Below are 22849 nucleotides of genomic sequence, written 5' to 3' on the forward strand. Positions count from 1 at the left end.
CACAGCTGATGGCTCTGGAGGAAGTGTTTTAAAGGTATAATGGCCTCAGTCAGACCAGCAGTGTGCACAGTTTCGATGTGGCTCTGAGCCTGACGCTGTAACCCTACCAGAAAGGTCAGGCACCGACTCCCCCCGCCCCAGAGCGACATACAGAAAAAGCAGCACACTTTGTGGGGCTGGAATCCAGAGCATTGGCACAAGGGGTTGTTGACGCCAGGGCTGGCTGGAAACACGGAAGGAGGTATTTCTTGGCCTGCCCCTGCAGGAGCCTTCTCTGGGGAACAGGGCTCCTGGAGCAAACGCCAGAATGGGCGCTCTCCTCTGGATTCTCCTACATGGTGTTTCTGTCCTAGGGGGTGCTGGAGTCCAGACATGACACCAGTTTGGTGGCACGCTCCCAAGCAAAGATCCTTTCAAGCTCCACATAAAGAGTGCACATCTGCTCTGGTGTTCCCAAGCACGGATGTTGTTCCTGACCTTCAAGGACTCTACCTTCACTATTTTACCTGGTTGAATTCCTCATTGCTTGCCAGTCTCCTCTATCAGCAGCCATCAAAAGATTAATGACTTCCAGGTAGGCAGCAGGATTATTTGATGGCACTAATATCCCAACCCTTGCACAACTCAAAGACTATCAGTTCCTTGGGGCCCCAAGTTGCCGGTCTCTGAATTTTATGAGGTAAAACAGGTAACTATAAACTTGAAGAAGGTGGTGAACAAAGCAGAAAAGGCATTATAGAAAGTGGAAACAAAAAGAAATAGGAATTCAGCAAGGGGAGAGGGCAAGAGAAAGATGGGCAGTTACAGGAGTAAAAGGATTTCAAATCCAAATAGGTACAGATGAATGAGGAACGAGCGCCAGAATTGCAGGAAAGAGCAGAGGGCTGGCAGCCAGCAGCAAATAGGAAAGCGTTCATGGCATTTAGCCCCTTATAGAGTGCCAGAACTAATTCAGGGTGCTGTGAGAGCCGTAGGTGTTTGAGATCCTTATCTTGACCCTTGTGTATTGGGTATTCCCAGATGACCTCATGGTGGCAAAACCCAAACTGGGGGATAGAGCCTTAACGAACTCCAACAAACACTGGAGCATATTTGGACCTGAACTTCCAGTTTTGTTTTCTCCTAGAGGGATCTAGTTGATCCTAGACCACTTTGAGAAACGAATCAATATGCAGTAAATTAGGACAATCAAGAGCTTCACTTCAAAACCATACTCTTATTTAAAATCCAGCTGCTAATATAGACACAGTGTTAGTCTTCCCATTGCTTCTCTAAAGCTTGGCCAGGTATTTTCTCTCTTCTCTTTTTATTTACAAACTGGTAATTATTTTCTTGTACTTATATCTGGAGAACGCGGTATTTGACATTTACAAACATTCTTGTCCACCACTAAATGAACTGCACCCATTGCCTAGCTAACAAACATCACCACAGGTCTCCAAATACCAGTTTAACCTCATAGTCTAAGGATTAAATAGATACAGGATCTGATGTAAAAATTACGGTTGCTATTGAAAAGCATCTAAAGACTAAAATTAGGGATTAGACTCCCTTTGTACTGGGCACTGGATAAATATGGTATCCACTCCATTGAGTTCCCATGCTTTCAGAATTAAAAAAATGCCTGTAAAAATTGCAGGGTTTTGGATCATAGCACTTGAATTGTTTGGGAGAACTGGGTAGAGCATGTTAGTTTTTCACCTTGCTCTTAGAGTCAGGGTTGAAGGATACATATTAGGCAGTGTAAGTAAATTTGTAAAATCATTGCCTGTGCTATACATATTTTAGACACAAATTCTTCAAGTTTCATTACAAAAAATAAAAATCAATCACTGTAAATCCTAAGGACTGTGAAGTCTAACCTAAATCCTCAGTTTTGTGGTGTTAAACTAGGAAGGGTCACATGCAATGTCTGACCTACATAGTCACACCACATATGCGTTTACATAAGTGCTCCAAAGCTTTCCAAGGGCACAGGGTTCTAGAAAAAGAGCAAAGAGGGGGCATCCCCAAAGAATTTCCCTGCCAAGTACAAATCTTCCCAAAACCACATCATTGGCCACAGCTCTTCTGCATGGTTCAGCTGAGAAAGCCTTTAATTGAAAAGCACTAGTGATCTTCTCGTGGATTTAGGAGCCTCTGGAAAATGAAAACAGCAAGTTGCAATTCAGCAGCTAGTAACACACAAAAATTCTTTCTCTGAATGGAGCTGAAAAGCTCACATAAATTTCAGTGTCCTTGAGATACTGTAACTGCACCCAAGGTCATTTCCAACTGATGTTGGTCCCACAGAGAATTTCTTTAACTACTGTTCACTAGGCTGTAGTCATTCCTACTTTTTATGTCAATAAATCATGGTATTCATGCGGTCAGCCAGATGTAGCTGTGGCCTGATAGCCCGGTCTCATCATCATATTGGGTTCTAATATAATTTAGATAACCACCACAGAACAGGCCAAAACATGCTAAGTGAGTCTTGCCTAATTATTTTGTCCAGGATTTAGGCACATGTTCACTCAAATCCAGTAAGTTCATTCTTGATAGAATCTACTCTAGCTACAATTACATTCAAACCAGTATTTTCAAAGTTTTGTTGAAAGCCGAGGAGAGATTGACTGTAGTTCTAATACCTTGTTCCAATAGCTCACTTTAAATAATACAACTTCTCCATTGATCTAAGCAAGTCCCAGGAATCTTGAAGGAAGATGAAAGAATCTGTGAAATTAACCTCTTGGCCCTCCTGGACTCCCTATCTGCTTATTCACTCCTACTTCTAACGTAGGATCTATACATATCTTTGCAAATACATTGCTTCCAGCACTGCTTGGGACTTTACTATTACTATTGTACTTGCCCATTCATCTGCATCGTGTTCCTAATCTGTTTGTCTTTCTTGTTGAATAACTCCTTTAAAGGGAAACTTTAGATTTGTGATTGATACTTATGAAGACTCTTGTCTGGCAGTTTATATCTTAAGATACTGCACTTCTTTTAAGCTCCTTCTGTAAAAATGTTTAGGTCACCACATAGGAAAAGGTATGATACTGTAAGAGATACTACATACATACACACTAAGACAAGCCCATATCATCTACAAACATCAGAATTGTGGGTTTTCTTCCTGTGATGAGTTTATCACAAGAGCACTACTTAAAGATAAGGTCTGGCTTATTTTGTAGCCTCCCAAACTTCTGGTATGAAGTGCCACAGTTTTTGCAATTCTTTCTTTTTCTTCAACAACAGGCTTTGTCAAATAATCTTGAAATTGGGGGGGGGGGGGGGGAAGAGAGAGAGAAGAGAAGGAAAAAACCCACAAGGCATTTATAGCTTTTGAAACACTGTATCTATTTAATATTAGAGTTACTTCAAATACTGTGAGCCATCTGGAACATTATGGCTCTGTCTTGACTGCCAGAAATGGGTTTCTTTTGTTTATTCACTAGTAGAGACAGTTTCTAGTCTACAGAGAGTCTTTAGTCTTATCACAAAACAAACCAGATAGTCAGCCATGAGCAAATGAGTACAGTGAACCCTGTCCTTAAATACCCCACAGAAACAGCCTGCTTCCCTTGGGATTTCACAGTAGGTAGTTCATCTACCACAGGTAGGCAAAGCCTGAAATCACATTATTGCTGGTGTTGCAATTGGTTTTTCCTTTATTTTATTTTTCTGCAAAGGCAAAGCCCAGTACTTGAGAACTTGTAATTTCTAATGAATTTTCTGGAGAAAATATAGACCCTATATAGAAGGAAAAGAATACCTTAATGCCTATATACTTCAGCATAAAAATGTGTGATGCAACCAAGGCCTTTTGTCTTAGCTCTCAAGAAGGCATCTAAAACTATATGCTAATATAATACACAATGCAAATACCTTTGTGTATGTGGTATGGGTGTAACATCTTTGTTACTCAAATTTAAAGCAAATGAAAGAGCCCCAAAACCCCACAACTTGTAAACTTATCACTTCTTTCGTTATTAGAAAGCAAGCATAGAAGAAAATTCTTTTTAAAAAGGAGAAAAAACCAAACACACCACCTCAAAACAATTCACTAAAGAAACAAAAAACCACACCTGAGACAGAACCTTTTTGGTACCCTTAGCCAGACGCAAAATGGAGCTGCTTGTTTTACAAAATGAATTGACATCTGTTTGACTAAGACAAGCCTGTCCTGCCCCAACGCGTTCTCATGCTTGCAGTGTAACCTGCGGCTAGCAGCATCCTCAAGGCCAGATCTGATAACTACAAGAGCCTAGAGCAAATCTGTCTCGGTATTAGAAAAGAAATCATGCCATTTTAAAGCAGATGTATGTTCTTATCATTGTTTGCTTGTAAAGCAATAAAGTAACTTACTCTTGCCTAATCAATCTCAACTATTAAGAGCAAATACATTTGCTTTAGACATGATCTTTATTGTTAAGCTACTTTAGTGGCTCTCTATCTCTCCTCTCTCTCCTTCTTTTTCGAGGATGTAAGAACATTGCTTTATTTTCACACTGTGGGGAAGCTTCTGCTGGGAAAGGTGGGAGAAAAAGACTAAACAAAGCCAAAAATCAAAACAACTTCTTTTTCCCTTTTCCTTCCCTCCTGTCCAGTAACAGCCACACAGTCAATCTTTGTAAATTTATTTCCTTTTCTCTTTAATTGTCACAACTTTGTACATAGAAATTTAATAAATTACTATATCTAAAAAACTGTGATGTTCTATTGAATTTTAAACTTGCATCTGCAGGATAGAAATAAAACAGCCAATGGATTTCTGTCCCAAACCAGAAAGAGGTTAACAGCTACAACCTAATCAGCTTTTTTCTCTGCCATTAGATTACTAGAGGTTAAATCTTGCAGCTCTCAGCTAGAGCTCCTCCTTTCCAGATGAACTACTATGTGTCCAATTCAAAAGCCATCTACAAAGCAAGAGAGTATCAGCATCCCATTTCTTATCAAATACATCTTTGATCCTTTTTTTGACCTCTTCTGGCCATGGCATTTAAGGAGCTTATTTTTGCCGATTAAATTATTAAAGTATTTGGGAAATTTGCCTTAAAGTATTTGGGAAAAGCATGCATCTATAAAAACCAAACCAACAAACAACAACTTCTTTGTACCAGACTGCCAGCAGCTGAGCACTGAGGCAGGAATGCCACTAAAAGAAGGCAGATGTGCGCTCTCTGCTGTGGCCCCCCCAGTTTGGGAACTTGCACCCCCACCCCCTACAAACTAGTTCTAGTTTATTGACTTTTAGGGCACACTAAAAGGCCCATTTGTTTTCCCTAGCTGCGAGAAGACGGGGAGGACCCTGGTGAGAGATCATAAAATTGGCTCCATTCTCACTTACAACAGTAGTGATTTGTATGTTAATAATAGGAAAACTGAGGGAGGGGAGTCTCCAGAGAAGTCTGTGTGTAAAACTATTCCCAAAGTGTGTCAGAAACAAAGCCAGACACTTAATTTCTAAACATGTAGTTAGAAAGAAAGAAATCCATGTTGGTGCCTAAATAAAAAAGTTCTCTTATTTTCACAGGTGCATAGCACATACAAAATCACACTAGCCTAGCAGTCATTTGTACAGAACGTAACATTTTGCTCAGCTTTTTGGATTTGACCAGGCAGGAAGATAAAACGATACCAACCATTCAACTAATTTAGTACATGTGCTCAATGTAAGAGTACCGTAGGTCTGCATTTGCCTACACAAAGTTTTCCAGTGCCCCAGTCTCTCTCAAACTGGTATGCTCCTTCAGCCGTATGAGGTTTTAAACGTGGCAACATGTCTTAGTTTCGTTATTTCAGTCAAATTAGAGATCTTTTCTCCACTATGAGCTGAACATGGATGAAATTAACTGTAAGTGGGGGATGGAGGAAGATGAAGCAAGACATTCTATTTGAAAGCATTTCTCTGTATATCTACCTGAACATGAGAAATTTTGAAGAAAGTATCCAATCAGTGAAAACTCTTGCTAACGTTCTAGCTGTACGTCGGCAGAACCCTAATAATTTTGGTGAGAAACAAAAATGGAATGGAAAGAATTAGTAACCGTACCATTACTGAAGGAGTGCATAAAAACCAGGTAGTGACAAACAGAGTAGAGGGACTTCAGCAGTTACCACTGAAGGGGGGAGCTACCAGAAGCATTGTGGCAGGCAATCTAGCACACAACTTGGAATCACGGGCAAATTAATACACAAGATTGCTACACCTTTGTGAATTAAAAAAAGAAGCATAAAATAAGATTTCAAAAGCAACAGCATTGAGGAAAGAACCTGCAGGAAGTGAAAGTGCAATGAAAGAAAGGAATATGATTAACAGTGAAATTAATTTTAGTATTGAAAACAAAGATTTTCAGAAGCTAAATTGTATACATTAATTTTTTTTTCACAGTCCTTGGGACTCATTATTTTAAATATGCTTATTAGCTGGTATGTAGTTGAAAAAATCATGCACATATTATGCTCTAGAGAAAGAAAAGAATGAGGGGTAATTGCTGCAAACTTTCATCACAGATGAAGGTACAATAAAGACCTTCCCTCAAGGAGGCACATCAATGAGAGCCTAGGATAAAAGGTGTGGTAGTAAGACAGCAGAGACGTACACTTGTTCTGCCTGAAAAAATGGCTAGGACAATTTGCAAAGCTAGTTGTACAGCCTTATTTTCCACATTTAAATTAAAAATTGCAGTCGAAAGTCCTTTTTCAGTTAAATCAGAATATAAAAATACCTCATTTAACAATACAGTTCCTTTAGTGGTTTTCTGTTTAGATATGAATGCAGATTATCTCTCCTGGGTCATTACCAAACAGAAAGCAACTGTATCATTGGAGAGGAACATGATATACTGAATAATTACAAATGCTCAGTTGACAGCACTAAACTACAAGTGTAGGGTTTTTTAATCATTAAAGTAGACCAGCAAAATATATTTCCATTATAAAGTAAACCTTTCCAAAGAGTCAAAACCATGACTGCATAACGATAAGAGGCCGATGTGGAATTAGTCAGAGCTACAATGGCAATATCAAAATTTATCTTCAAGAGATGATGGCTGAACTTATCAAGTAACAACCAGCAAAGAGTTCCTTAGCGAGGGTAGATAAGTTCCACCTCTCCAAACCACATATTTTATAATCTGCTTATACAGCAGCTCATCCGTACAGCTGTCCCTTCATTTTAAATCCACCTGCTGTTTTAGCTGCTTCTAGTGTGGTAGCCAATGTGCAATAAAGTGCTGAACTGGGTCTTCAGGATAAAGAAGGGTGAAAAATACACAAGCCCCCACTATTCTGAAATTAAAGGTAAAGCAAGCTGTTTGCTTTTCTTTTATCTAAATGCTCTTACTTCATACCCTACTTCAGAAACCTTGTGGCAGGAAAAGAGAGGCAAATTATTTGTAGTAGACACATGATACAATGCACTGCATGATATAACTTAAACTGTATTATATGTATGATGTTGCTACACTCATCTCAATCTGGCAAACATCTCCATGTTAACGGGCCCCACCAGTACCCAACTGGGCACAAAGGTCAGGCTGAGAACATCTCATTGTAGGATCCATTGTTTTCTTATGAACTGTGCCCTGTCTATCAAATTAGGCACTTAAAGAAATGAAACAGTTACTTGGTTAAATGACTGTTTCCCCTGACTATTAGACAAAATGTATTACATCTCCAGGCATGTGATCAAATGATTGAGAGTTTGACCTAAATTTACTTACTGAGCTAAACAACCAAAGGAACAAAAAGAATTACGCCTCACTGCCTACTGTCAGCTACAAAGAATATCTATCAGTCTGTAACTGCAGATGAAATGCAGTTTTGTAGTTTTCTGTGCTGGCTTCTTGGAGCAATTGCAGTTCAGGTGACAAAAGACATTTCAAGGAGTTTAGGCCTTTTTTTGTTGTTTGGTTGTGGGTTTGTTTTTTTTTCCTTGAAGCTTTATGCCAACTGTTTTTGCACTTTTGGGACCCTAAAATGATATGCTTTAGAGGTGCCTTGACATCAACATAGCTAAGCCTGTGTGGAATTTCCACTTAAGACAGATGCACTTTGAATCCTTACAAAAATACCAATCTCAAAACAGCAGAAGTACAAACAGATCATAGTCTCACACATTCGATAAGCCAGACTAAAAACACATGCACTTTTTAGAAATAAGCTTTCTTTAGGGGGAGGGGGCGTTCTGAAATTTCATAGACTCCTTGATTTCTGGAGCACCTGCTCAAAGCTATTAACATGCAGTCATTTGAAAACAGGTTGAGTTCTTTTATCATGATGTCATTTAAAAGAAAGCTGGCAAAATAAAACATTCGGTTAACAGGGCTGGATATTTCCAATTGAAATTCAAATGTTTTGAGCACCCGACTCCCTTTAATTCTTTTATAAATAGATTTTCATATTCTGGTAACAATAGTTTTTCAGTCCATAACACCCCTGAATGTGTGGCTCGTGGCCATTTTGAGAAGCAGCAGGGAATGAGAAATAGGGCTAAGGGAGTGATCTACACCAACAAAAGAGTACTTATGTGCAAAGCAGAAAATGTACGTGTGTGTCTATTCGGTCTCCTTCATCAAAAAGTAACTTGCAGTTTTACAGGGAAAAACAAGGAGAATTATGGAATAAACACTAGTGTGTAACAAACGTAGATGCCACAGTCCAGAGAAGCCCAAAGACTAATACGAGTAGGGACTGACTCCACCAAAAGCAGCAGGACCTGGTTCCAGTCTATGAGATCAAAGGGTCTGGCCCATTTTAATAGAAGCATTGGTACCGTGCTATGGGCAAAGCCTGTGAGAAGAAGAGATCACCGCAGGACTAGAGGCTTTATCAGGTGACACTACAAGCAGAACAGTGAAAAAAAGAGCATGAAAAAGGGACTTACTGCTTGCTTATGAACACACAGCCCATACTGACACACTTGGATAACTGTGTATACGAGTATAAAACTTGTGAGCTTAAGTGACTGTGCTTGCAAAGGTCATTTTGTATACTGTTTTTCCCAAGTGTAGCTTTGCTGTTTGGTCTGTTACAACATTTCAATTTACGAGTTGCATTCAGTGTTGAAGGTGTTTTAACTTCACAGGAATACAACATAAAATAAGTTTTATACACATTCCTCCCTTCACCGGCTCAACTTCAAGCATCTCTCAGCTCTAGCTTCATCTTGACACCTCTCACCATGCTCAACAAAAAGAGTTTATTCTTGGTTATTCCTTTAACCACTTTTCTTTCACAAAAACTGCTATCCAAAGCTTAGCATCAGCTCTTAAAGGTTTGTAGGATTTTTTTTTAGGTTTTCTTCTTTGTTTTTCTGTGAACATACCTTTTTACAAATACAAATGTCTTTTTTTCCCAAGATGTAAAGGGAAAGGATTGAGGAAGGACCAAGTTTATTCCCAGTTCTAGGCACAGCCCAGGTTTATTTCACAAGATCAAACAACAGGACATTCAACAAAAGGCAGGGTGAGGGGAAGATGCACACAGCCTGACACACTGACAGTCAGTATGTTGACAAACTTCTTTCAGCATCAAAAGGCTTCCTTCTTTTTGCAATTCATTTAAAGCTCTTGCTCAAGGTTTTTGAATAAATGGGCCATTGGCAGTCCCTCAAGGATTAATTTTCAAAAATTATAGCTTCCAAAAAAATTACTGCTTACAGATAAACATTTACTTCTGTGAGTCAAACCAGCGCCCCCACCCACCCACACCCCCCTCCACACACACAGTCACATTTCACATTCTGGAGAAGATGAGCATTGGAGCCAGCATTTCAAAGGCACTTTGAATATACCTCTGGTGGCTCAAAAATATCTCAATCAAATCTTTTTTCTTTCTAGAGAACAACATGATGCAGTGAACATTTATCTGATGTTTCAGATTATTAAGCCTGGATAATAATTCCTTGCTGCCGGCACAGCAAAGTTCTCTCCACCTGCCCCAAGCCCCATATCTTCCCCCCCCAACCCCCCACCCCCACCCCATAATGCAAATCTATGCTCTTCATATACCAAATAAAGAACTGCAATCAGAGACAAGGGAGTTGCCTGCAGCTGAGCTGACAGTGACAAACTTCAGGTTATACAAAAGATCTCTTTACAAGCTATGCCAAGCGGTATTACAAGCAAAGCCAGCCATCTGAACCAGCAGCCCTCTAGTTCTCCCTGCCTGCGCTATGTTCCTACCTTCAGCAAAAAATCCTTCAGGGCAGCAAGAACAGCAGTAAACCTGTCATTAACAACCACAGTACTGTCACATCAGCAACTCTCCCATGTCAGAACTTTCCTTGGCTGTCAGGAAATAGAACATGTACGTGGGTCCTTCATAAGCATATACAAGCATTCCAGGGCACAAATAAACAAAACAGTCCTATTCTTTGGGAAATCATGTTGATTTTTAAAAAGAAGCCAAAAGATGCTTCTGTGAATAGTCCTATATATGAGCGAGCATGGTAGAACTTACATGTAAATATGTCATGTAGAATAAGCCACTGTCACTCCTTTCCTGTCCCTGCACCAGCACTGGAAAACAGATTGTTTTTACCACATGCTTGCTACAGAACTGTGTTTCCAAAACACATAGCTGAAGTCCTTGAATCACAGCCAAACAATTGGCTAAAACCCTAGAAACCTACAGATCATTACCTTGGGCACTGGCATCTAGAAGCACAAAAAAAGATCTCTTTCTTCATGCCACATCAGCCTTTGTGCCCCTGTCAACATCAATTGAAAACAACTACCACAAATAGGGGAGCGTATCTGTCCAACAAACAATCCAAGGTGCTATCCATTAGATAACAGCATCTGAAGAGAGAGAAATTTTATAAAAGTAACTTTTTGGTACAGCCAAAGCATTTATACCGCAGCCAAGTTCTTGCAGTGGCAAACTAATGGCATTCTGATAAAGTAACATAAGCTTCAGAGAAACTTGGAGCATTAAGACAAGAGTTTTGAGGCCACCAAAATTGCTGGAGCTTATTCATGTCTCTGGCCACCTAAAATACAGCTGCTAAGACGTATCACATGGGAGTGAGCAGAGAAGTAACAACAGTATCAGAATGTACTTGGTAGTGTGGTTAAGAGGCAAAAGAAACAAAAAGTACAAATGTCTTCAAGTTACAATCCTCCACAGTACTGAAGTCTGTAGGAAATTATTTCAGAGCATATGTTGGAAGGCTTGATTACCTAAGTACACTCAGAAATCTGAATTAATCTAATGAAATACTTAAACCATTAAATCCTTGTTTGGGTACTCTCATTCAGAATTATGGTGGATTTAATGTTGTTCATCTTGAATTCATTTTCAAGATTAACTGCTTGGAAGAGTAGACTTCTCATCAACTATAAGCTCCATTCTTACAATTATTTACGTAGTAAACCCAAGAGGAACCAAGGTGTGACAGACTACAACAGCGCTGTGTACCTGAATATAAAGCCGTTAAGAAACAATAGATACAAACAAATGCTGCTGTTCATCTCCCAAACAGCAGAGGCGTATGTGTGTCCCCCATTATGCATGCTGGCTTTCCATAGCATAGCAAACCAAATTCAAAGCCTCAGTCCTCAAGAGCAATCAATGATCTAAGCCCAGTGCACACAAATAAGTGATGCACTGGAGACTATGAAGCAAAAGAACTTTCTTCCCAAAAGTAACTCATCTGTGCAGGAGACAGACACAAGAGCTAGCCAAGTCTGTGAAAATAGCTTCTCATGGGTATCAAAGCCTATGACAATGAAAGAAGATGATAGCTGTAAATTAACACACTATATTAAGATATTCAGGTGATTAACGCAGACCCTGTAGTAAGTAGATTCACTTAAAAGGGCTTTGTTAGCCCAGTCATGGTAGCTGGCTGATTTCTTTTACATCTCTCAGCAGAAGAGGCTTATGCAGTAAAAGAGACCATCAGCAAACCAGAAAAGGACAGAATTGTTCAGGGCCTTATAAGAGAAATACTAATTTGATACAATGGGAGTCAGGATACAAAGCTGAAGAAGATGTAATTCAAGGAGAGATAAACTAAGCTATATAAAAGGTGAGTTTCCACAATCCAAAAAAAAGATACCTTTACATATCCAGTGCTGACAAAACACAGATTTTGACTATGGAGAAAGCATCATGACCTTTACAACAAAGCAGTGCTATCAGCCACACATTGGACCTATGTGTGCGATGATGTACATCTTCACTAGTGTCACAAATTCACAAAAAATCTGTATATTATATGCACAAATAAATTACAAATTATAATCCACAAATAAGGTATATACTCAATATGGTTTGTCAAGCATTAAATGTTTTTAAAAAGGTCTGAGCTTTGTCTGTTCCTTAAATTAGAACTACTTTAAAATAACTTCTTTAGCAAAGCCTTAGTAATGACAAGTTGCACAGAAGACAGAGAAAACCACAGAAAGCTCTAGAACAACCTAAGATAACTTTCCTGCTAACATAATTCCGCGAAATCCTACAAAAATTCAACAAGTCTTCTGAGAATTTCTCTTCATTAGATTTGCTCAGCTTTACTTCATTTTGGTTAAATGGCTGAAAAGGAACCTTCTCCCTTTACATCCCTGTTCTCCCCCAACACCGTTTGCAGCAACCTTCTCTCTGGTGATAACACAAAACCAGAACTCCAAGTCTATATATAAATACGCCATAAGATTCCTGTATGTGTCAGCAAGTATGAGATTCAACTAAAACACACTTGAAAGAAAGTTTAAAAATCATGCATCATTTTTAAACAAGGATTTCAACTCTCATTTTCTTCCTATTTTGTATCGCAAACTCCGCCAAACACACTGCATAGTGCTTAGACATCTAACCACCTTATTTCTGAGCCATCTCACCTACAACTGGATTATTTTTTGCCAAGACAGCCTGAGCTTCTAGGATCCTGCTAAAAACATGCTTGCTAAAGACTGCCTTTTCCACAACATACAACATTTTACTCATGAATGAACTCGATGGTGCTAGCAGCAGGTGTTGTGGGAGAAAATAAAAAGTCTAGAAGATCCCCTGCTGTCCTTTGTATTCTTAAGGTCTCACTCAAGCATATGTCTGTAACAGCTTCAAATTATACAAGCTGAACAATATACCATGTTATTTTTTTGCTTTAAACATATTTCAAAACTGAGAACAAACAGTTGTCACAATGGGCAACTTCAGATAAGTGAGTTTGCCAAGTTTTATTGCCTCCTCCCATGATCATACTTGAGACAATGAGTTTTGCTTAAATGAAAATCTCTATTTTGAAGCCCCTATGGAGGGCTTCCACTTTTCCTCCCTCGAGAAAAATTTCCAAGATCTTCTATGAGGATCAGGTGTGACATGATTACTGCAGGAATAATTAGATGCAAAAGAATGCAGAAATGAATAGGCAGGAGTGAAAGCGGGGCCACTCCTTTTTGCAGCAGCTCAGTGTTGAAGATCCACTAAGCTGCCCTGGAACAGGCATCTCTACAGGACCATTCAAGTCCACCTAGAGTCATTAGAAAAACTCTAAGAAAACTGACTTTTTTTTCCTCCACTGGGTGACTTGGAGTGAGGAGAGGTGTGAAGAGTCAAAATTAATACATTGCTTTCAATTGTAAGAATTTAGTTCCTTTAAGAGAAAACAAAAATCTAAGAGGACCTTCTAGGTGAAACAGTCTTTTTCAGCATTTTTTCAAGTTTCTCTCTGCACGCTGATACGTCTCAATGTGCCAGACACAAATTTATGAAATGGTTCTGTTGGCCCAAAATAGGGCATTTTGGTTAGAAGTTATTCCAATGAAGAATTCACTCAGCTCTACTCAGTCGTAGAAAGCAGCTGATGCATGCCTGAAAAACAGTTATATGAGGATCTGCAAGAAAGTCTTGCCTGCTTTGTTAGATGGAAGTAAGAACCAAACCCTGAACTTACAGAAATTCTTTAAAGACATTCACCACGTCAAACCTCTGCATCTGGATTTCCTCAACAACTAAATGAAAGTCAGCATTTTAAATGCAAAGAGTATAGTAAGGATACTATAGGTCGAATACTCAGTTACCTACTGCCAGGAACAGTTGCTTTTTTACTATATGAAAAGGTTTTGATGACAAAACTGAGGATTCTACCAAAGTACATTAGAAACATGACTAGCATCCAAGACAAAATTATCTGTGGATGAAAGCAGATTATTTTCTTTTAATTGTGAGGCATGAGTCTGTAATCTTTTAGAGCAGGCCATTTCTTCAGCAGGAAAAGAATTCAGATGATAGCTTGTATCTAATTGCGTGCCAAGTTTTGGCCTCTTATGGTACAAACTGGATCAACTATAAATGCTTTCTTTTATTTGTCTGTCAACAACTCCCCACTGCTTTTATTTTCAGTCTCCTGATTTTCATTTTGCATGGATAGTTTGATTTGTACAAAAAATACAGTTTATATTGATCCAAGATGTTCACATCTGTAACATGATATTAATAGGATTATGCCAACATGGAGAATATGTAGAAAACACAGCAACCTAAAAAATACTTTCTGATACCAAGTAAAAAATACGAAACCTGACACATTAGGTTTTGTGATGTAAAAATATTTTACAATATCATTTGTGGACCAATCATGATAAGAAGCAATGAGAGAGAAATCAACTGTGTTTCAAAAGTAATTCTTAGATAAAAAGAAACCTAAAAAGCTATCTGCACTCATGTGTAATGTATAATTCCACAGACAGGCATATTTGCTAATGCACCTATCAAGGAATTCAGAGTCAATTTTATGAAAAGATAGAAACTGAAAGATCTGGAGGACAAGGTATAGACAGCATATAGACACAGAATAGATGTACAGCAGAAACAAAATTAGTAAAGGCTCTCACATACTTCACTGGGGCCTGAAGAAAGCCCTTATACATATATAATTATAGTTTCGATTCTCATACACTTTTATTGATTTTGTACCCTGTCAGGAAAGTGAGCAACACTGCCCACTTATCTATTTCTATGTTGTGGAAACATGTTACATCTTACATAATTATATTAATGTGCACCAAACAGCACGTGGCTTAGGTCTACATAAAATACTGATCCAGTGCAAGCCATCTTTAAAATTCCCTTGCTAAGATTTGAAATAGTGAAGAAAATGGTAAGACCATTATTTCTCTCAACTCTTTCCAATCAAGACAAGTCACTACAAATTATCACTAGAATCCTCACCTAAAGAAACTGCCTCTTGAAGGCACTCGTCACTTAAGAGAAGTTGGAAAAATTTGGTTTTAAAGATGAAAGGAACAAAGAGCTGACAGCCAGGAAGTCAGACTGGCTGGAAAAAGAAGCTCATGCTACTCTCCAGCAATTGTAAGGAGTATTTCACAGGAATGCTCCCAAGAAGGTAGAATGGATAAATCCTATGATTCATGTATGGATGAAAATACTGGAGCTATAGATAAAAATACCAGAGCCTATTACCTATTAATCTGTTCATTTGTAGCTCCACATCACCAAGAGACACGCTTGGGAAAGGTGAAGACTCAAGCCTATGGTGATATCTAATCCTGATAATGTTAGCTTTTGAATAAAAACTCACCATGCCCTTAGGGAGGTATTCATTCTTTCTCTACAGCAGAACAACATCAAGATGCTGACTATCACAGTTGTTGCCCACAGGGAGGAAAGCCACTAGAACCACAAAAGAAAGAGTCTGAAGGCTCAGAAAAAGACCAGTCTATCTTGGATTGACTGCCAAAGGGAGGAAGAAAAAGAGCACAGCTTGTGAATCAGGTGCTCTCAAGTCAGCACTGAAAGAGTGAATCTATCCCTACCTGTAGGTGTTCTCCTGGTCATTCGCAGTTGACATTCAAGTTGTTAGAGTGGTGGTTTGTACTACAACAAAAAGTCCTCAACAAATATGCTGAGGTACACTGGCTTTACCTGAATCCTGATCAGATAACTTCAAAAGGTAAGTAGGATTCTTGACTGGATATGTAACCCATGTTTAACATATATATGTATGACTTGTGTGTGCATGTGTATAAGGCTATTTTAAGCACAGAAAGAATCTCTGCATCTGGATTAATCCTTTGGATATTCTGTTCTTTTTTCCCCACTGGTTACGTCAATGAACGCCATACATATATGAATCCCACACAGCATGATCTGCAACATACTTAACTCATCCACAGTCTTGATTAGACTTCTACGTTTGCTCTGTCTCTGAAGTGGGAAAAACATATGTATGGGAATAGGTAAGAAGGTTCGAAAAAGGGTTACTGAAAGTGTTACGCAGCTTCATAATTCCATGGGATCAAAGTTGATTCTTCTCCAAGTCAGACCAAGGAGTTTCTGTTTACTGTAATGGAGATTATGGACCAAGTTATGCTGACCACTCAAGGCTTACAAACCTTTCTAATATTAATCAGCCAAGAAACTAAGAAGAGAGCTGCTCTGTTGTTTTGTTATTTAAATAAGCAGACCTTTCTTGGATTATTGGTTCAGAAACACTTTTATATCTGAAGAGTCATATACATTCCTTATCTTCATGGAAATAAAATACAAAAGTAACTTCACCACTCTTTCTCTCTTCCCTAAATAAAATTTAAAAAGCTGGAGAATTTTCTTAACAAAAAAACCCCAACCTAAGTAAATTCTGAGTTCCAATTCTCAGCTCCAGTACTGCAAGAGAAAGGAAGTTGAGACTTTGACCCAAAAAGCCAAATTCTTAATCAGGACAAACCTCAAAGTTCCAAATTCATCTAACATGAATCACTGCTTCCAACTGTTGAAGTAAATTTAGTATACGTCAGCAGCACAGCATCCCTTCCTACAAATGAAGGGAGAACAAAGGGAAACTGGATTTTGAATAAGGTTCTGCACTATCATTTTTTGCTCATAGTTAGTCTTCAGAAGTAGAAACATTAGCATTGACTGACATAATCAACATCTAGTCAGGTATTTCTACTGCAAGATAAATTAGGCTGTTTTGATATACTCTTCCCACACAAAGCTGCATCTTTCCTTTTTGCTTGATGGAGAAATTGGAATTGGCTAACATTAGGCTCTTAAATGACAATTAACTTCAGCAATGTTAAGAATGCCTTCATTCCGTTATTCATATTATTGAGATTGAAGGGGGTTTTGTGGCATAATTTTTGCTGTTCCAGATACATTATAACTAAAAAAAAAGAAATGTTTTCTATTCTCTCTTTCTTCTTCTTAAAGGACTCACTGAAGAAAAATTTCAGTGAAAGATTAATGCAACTCTGGAGGAGATAAGTTTCTAACAAACAGGAAAATTTGACTGTTAATTATCAGCATGAATTGAAATCAAGTTCCTCCCTAGGAGGTTTCTATTCTGAGTTTCCAGTGTAAAAGGGAAGAACTTGCCTTTCCTTCTTATCTTACATATTATGCTAATTAATTTACTTTAAACAAAGCGGGAGATGGTATTTCCCCAGCCTTTCCTCTCCTTGTTGTATGTTTCCTTGCACAGATTTTAATTCAGAGCTCCATGATTTGGGAAACATTTGGAAGGGAAGGTATGATTTGGCTTAGAGGTAGAGACTTTGTTTTGTTGTGATTTGGGACTGATTCAGTAGCACACTTCAATTATGATTCTTTAGGTATTTACTAAAAAAGTGGGAAATGCTCAAGAGCTGTAAGGAAAAAGCTCTCCAAAGCAACAGGCAAGGAGAAATGCATATGTCACATTTACAAAAAGAAGAAAAGCCATTTCAGGTTTCATAGTTCCTCACCCCACAAAGGCAGAACAGTCTTACTTGCGCTTTTTAGAGCTTTACCTTTGGCAACTTTTTTTTTTTTTTTTTTTTTTTTTAAACACAACTGAGGGAATGCTACACTATAAACAAACAGAAAAGCATGGATGCTTTAACACGCAATTTTTTAATGTGATCTGAATACCACAATTATTTGGGGTACCTCCCTTCTTTTCCCCACACTTCAGAGATTGCTCTATGTAACTGTATTCCATGGCTACAACTTTTTTCCTTCACCTTAGGAGCTCATTTTCTCATCTAGTTTTGCTTCCTTCCTCTTCTATGTGCTTAATTTTCTGTTTACCTTTATATGTATATAGATATATGTGTCCATCCTGTATTCTCTCTCTCTCAGAAGAATATGTGCTGGTTGAAACATCCAGTAGAGGCTGCACAGGCCTGAGCCTCACCTATAGAGCTGAACCTTACGAAAAGAACGTGAGCACACAATTTTCACACTGTAACCATATCCTGATGTATGTTACTGCTTCCCGTATATGCAAAGCAATGTATTTTAAAGGCAATTTACAAAGAAAAAGACCAGAACAGAAACCTAGTATAAAAAAAGCAAGCCCAAAACAGCCTTAATAATTTTGGACTTCCTTACAGTATAAAGGAATGAAGAAAAACAGAATTCTTACATAAGACCTCACTAAAAATAATGATATCGATACTGATCTTCACTGCCTCATAACTATTTATGCCTAGGTTTCCCAAAGAAATAATCCTTGTATGCTCTCTCTCTCATGCCAGTAATTTCTGAATCAACAGGCTAATTTCCTCAAAGATAGTGATTTTTGTCAAACATTATGATATTAGGTAGTTAAGCTGAGGAGGGAGAGTATCAACACCTCAACAGAGCGAAAGGCTGTAACTTCTGTTCCAGCCTTACTAGACACCAGAAAATGCACGCATAGCAGAGGTGTTGAAGTCATCCTATCTGCAAAAAAGCTTCAGCTGGATCTCACATCTTCCTAGACACCAGAAACTCCAGCTACTCAGGCAAATCTGTAAGAAACCAGGGTTTATTTGTTCTGCTGCTGGTGGAGTGACTTGAATGAGAACTGCTTTCACAGTTTTTATAAAGGCAGTTCAATTAACTTACATACCTGATTAGCTGGTCTAATCATCTGATTTAGTTAATCTAAATTGCTTTTATTCCTTATCCTTCCCTACTGCAGCATTTATCTGTGCTTTGAAGACACAGGCAGCAGTCATCACATCTGCAAGACAACTGGGACAGGAACAATTCCTCCTATGGAAAACTTATGAAACATTCCTCAAAACCATCCATGCATCATAACATAAAAGTTTATGGAAAAAAAATTACCATGTAATTTAAGCACATGACAATTATGATAGAGTGCATAAGGTGACACAGATGTCTCCCTTCAGGTTATCTTCTGCCAGATGTCTCAGCTAGCAGATTTGAGTGGTAAAAGGTATGCAAAACTCTTACAAGTACATTCAGTAGTCACAGTCATTTTTTCCTTGGTCTGTTACTTCGTTACTAATGTTGGTAGAACTAAACAAACATGAAACTTTTTTAGAATGGAAAGAAAGATTTACAATAGCCAAAGTATCTGCTTGTCAACCACACTGTTCTAGTTTTGGCAACCAGAGAAGAAGTTGTCTAAGAAATTATTTATTGTCTTGTTTGAGAACTAAGTTTAACAGTAGAGCTGGACAAAAAAAACCCACAAGTTGCTGCACAAAAGACAGTGTGATTCCATATGAGTTACCCAGTGCTGGGAATTTTGTCAGTGTGTGGAGTGGAGAACTAGAGTTATTCTTGGGGTAAATAATTCATACTACATACTGCTTTAAGGGAATTGCATGCAGCCCATTTTCCCCCATAACTGAGAGTGTACTTTAGCAAATGAATTAAAGCTTTCAATCCTTATGTGCAGTTGTGCAAGAGAACAGCAATGAATTCATAACTAGGTGAATAGGTTTTTTTCTCACCTCTCCCCGCCCCCGTATACGAGCAAGAGTAAGTCATTTGTTGAGCTTGGTTTGGTTTTAGAACAGCTTTGATGATTCAAGTAATATTCAGCTCAAATTAGCATCACAGAGTCTCTTATCCAGCTTTGTTGAACTAAAAACTGAACATAGTATTAGCAAACAGCAATACGCTAAAATTGTCAGTCTGCTAAGTGTCACCTCTTGTATCAAGCACCTAAAAAGGTTTTCCTGTGATTTACTACTTAATTACGGCTACAATCATGCAGAAGGAGCCCACTCTTGGTGGTTTTTCCTTAGATTTATTTATGTGTATTTTTGAGAAAGTTTATCTTAAAATTAGGATATGAATTAAAGCTGCCCTACCAGATTTGACAAGGAGGAAGCATTCATCTATTGTACACCCGAAGTGTACAATACCTGTAGGCAAAGTTCAGAAGTACAATTTATCAAAATTTGTGAAAAGAACACAAACACTGATTACATTTTAAGGTCAGCTGGTCACTTTTTAACTTTCAAGCACTTAATTTTGCAACCCTGTCTGTGCTAGCAGACATATTAAATAATATCAAAGTTTTTGTGGAGACTTTGGGAAACACAGTTGCCTCAATAATCAACCTGAATGCCATGTCTTACGGATTTCTCATGCCTTACTTTTTAAGAAATAACATTCTTAAAAGCGTTTGTCCTCCAATCATAGATGTGCACCTGCAACTTCAAGTTCCCTTTGGGATGTCATTTGGGGCAGGAGAATTAACAATGTATAGCTATGAGACATTCTCTTTTGAAATAATGATTCTAATTGTCATGCTTACTGGAAAGATATTACTTGACAAAGTCCAGTATAAATTTTGATATTTCCAAAGGGAAAAACTGAAAAGACAGACAAGACTCTACACTGACTAAGGACATGTGGCCATTTAATGGCTCTCATAGTTTCAACTAATGGAAGACTGCATTTACCTTGTAAATTGATTAAATTTTTTCTTCTCTTTTTCTGCTTACTACTATTGCATTTCCATTGTGCCAGGCTAAGCAATTGCAGCTAGCAATCACCTCAGAATTAACCTGACTATGTAATGAGGAGGAAAATGCAATAAACATTAATTGAATTGCAGGAAACACCTACTATCCAGAAGTGACTCTAAAGTGCTTGGAAAATATATGGAAGGAAGAAGTGTGAGTGCACCTGCCACAAGCCCCGATTCCATTCCTGCCTCAAATCCTGTTAAAATGAAGGCACGCCCACAGCCGGTTACACCTTACTCCCATGATATGTGGATATAATGACACACATTTCACAGAGGATCTCTCTTATTGCTCCTTCATTTTTGTCCCACTCCCCCCCGCCAAAAAACCTCAACCCTTACATGTGTTGGGCTTTATACTCCATTCCTCAGATCTACCAGTGGTCACCCTCAGAACCTGCATGGATCTGCCCCACACCTTGTCCTACGTAATGGATTTATGTGCTCTTGTTTCTTGGAATCCTTCATGTTCTTCCTCTTTTATTTTGACATTTAAAGGCAGACGAACAAATAAACAACATATGTTCCTCTTCAGTATCTACCTGAAATTCTCATGACTGCTAATGGCATGGGCATTAAGATAATAGATTTGAATATTTAACACTGCAGACATTTCATGAACCCTGGGTTTCCAAGGATTCATTCTGAACCTTTTTCCTTGCTTTACAGCAACCAACCACAATGCAAGTGTTGGTTGTTTTGTTTAAACACACACAAAAAATTATAGGAGCCACTTGTTGTGAATTCTTCAGCTATCTCGCATAGAGAGGAGTCCGCACCAGAGCGGAGCCAAAACACCAGCCCGGATTATCATGATACCGTGATCTCACAGTGCGCTGAACTGCACTCTATCACAGAACAGAATGTCCTATTCCAAAATACAACTGAAATATCTATTTTTCTCTACTGATACCAAGCTTCCCCATAGTAGGTGGTGAACTACATGCCTTCTGAAGCTACGTTTGTCCTTATCGTTGCCTTCAGTCAAGGCATTCTCTGCAGTTCCAGAAATGGAAATATCTGCAAATATTTATACACCATGGACACATCCAAGGGCCACCATTCTGACTGCCTAGCGCTTAAAATTTTGTTCTGTGTCTTTTATATTCTCTCTCCCCTCCCTCTGGCTTGTAGGGTTTTAATTTTAGATTCAGATAATTTAAGATTACTGCACCTAATATGAAATGGTTTAGGATGCTTTCCTCCTCTCCTCCCATTAAGAAAAATAATAAACACTTATATTATACACATTTCCAATTCTGTGCACTATATGCTAATGTTAGATGAACTATGGTGCAGAATTGCAATCATCTGCTACAACAGTGTATTTTTTAGTTATACAGTAGTAAGATTTTCATTAAAAATGTCCAATTACTATATAGTTTCCTACTAGTTGGGATTTTAACTTTAATTTTTAAGGAAAGAAGGATTTTTTTATATTCCTGCAGAAGCGTACATTGACATATAGTAGAAGTCCAAATAACTTCTGTAGCCCTTGGGCAATTTCAGTCAAACTGAACTTGTCCATCATCAGAGGGAAGCCACAGGGGAGAGGCACATTGTGAATAATGCCATCCCAAGAGAAGCTTCAGACAGAGTTCACACCTTGTCAGATGGCAGAGGACCTAACTACTGAATGCTATTGCCATGAGTAAGTCTTCCTGCTGCTCATGGAATTAATTCTGTGTTCCAATACTGCAGTGAGAAGGGAAAAACAAAGGGTCAAGATCCCTTGGAGCAAATCTTCTTTTCTCCTGGTTATATTCACTCCCAGCTAGCTGCTGAGGGTAAGGGAAGGAAGAGCAGGTAGAAGCAGGGAAGGGAGGCTATTAAAATCAAATGCTGAAAGTTAGAGTAGGTGAGACACTTCTTAGAGTACAGTCCTACTCCAAAGAATCTCCTCTGAAAGATGGTTCACAGCACAAAGTTCTGCAGGAGTCTCTCTCTCCACCAGCCTAAAGAGAAAGGTAACCCCTGAAATTAAGCGGCTAAAGTTATATGGTGTGACCATCACGATTTACATTTGCAGAAATAACTTTTATCTGAGTCCAATCTGAGAATATAAACATGGGCACAGTCAAGTACTTCAGTGCATAGTAAACTGTCTATGTCAACAAAAAATCAGGTCCAGAGGTG

The sequence above is a fragment of the Gymnogyps californianus genome, chromosome 4, assembly GCF_018139145.2.
Source record: "Gymnogyps californianus isolate 813 chromosome 4, ASM1813914v2, whole genome shotgun sequence".
Classification (NCBI taxonomy): Eukaryota; Metazoa; Chordata; class Aves; order Accipitriformes; family Cathartidae; genus Gymnogyps; species Gymnogyps californianus.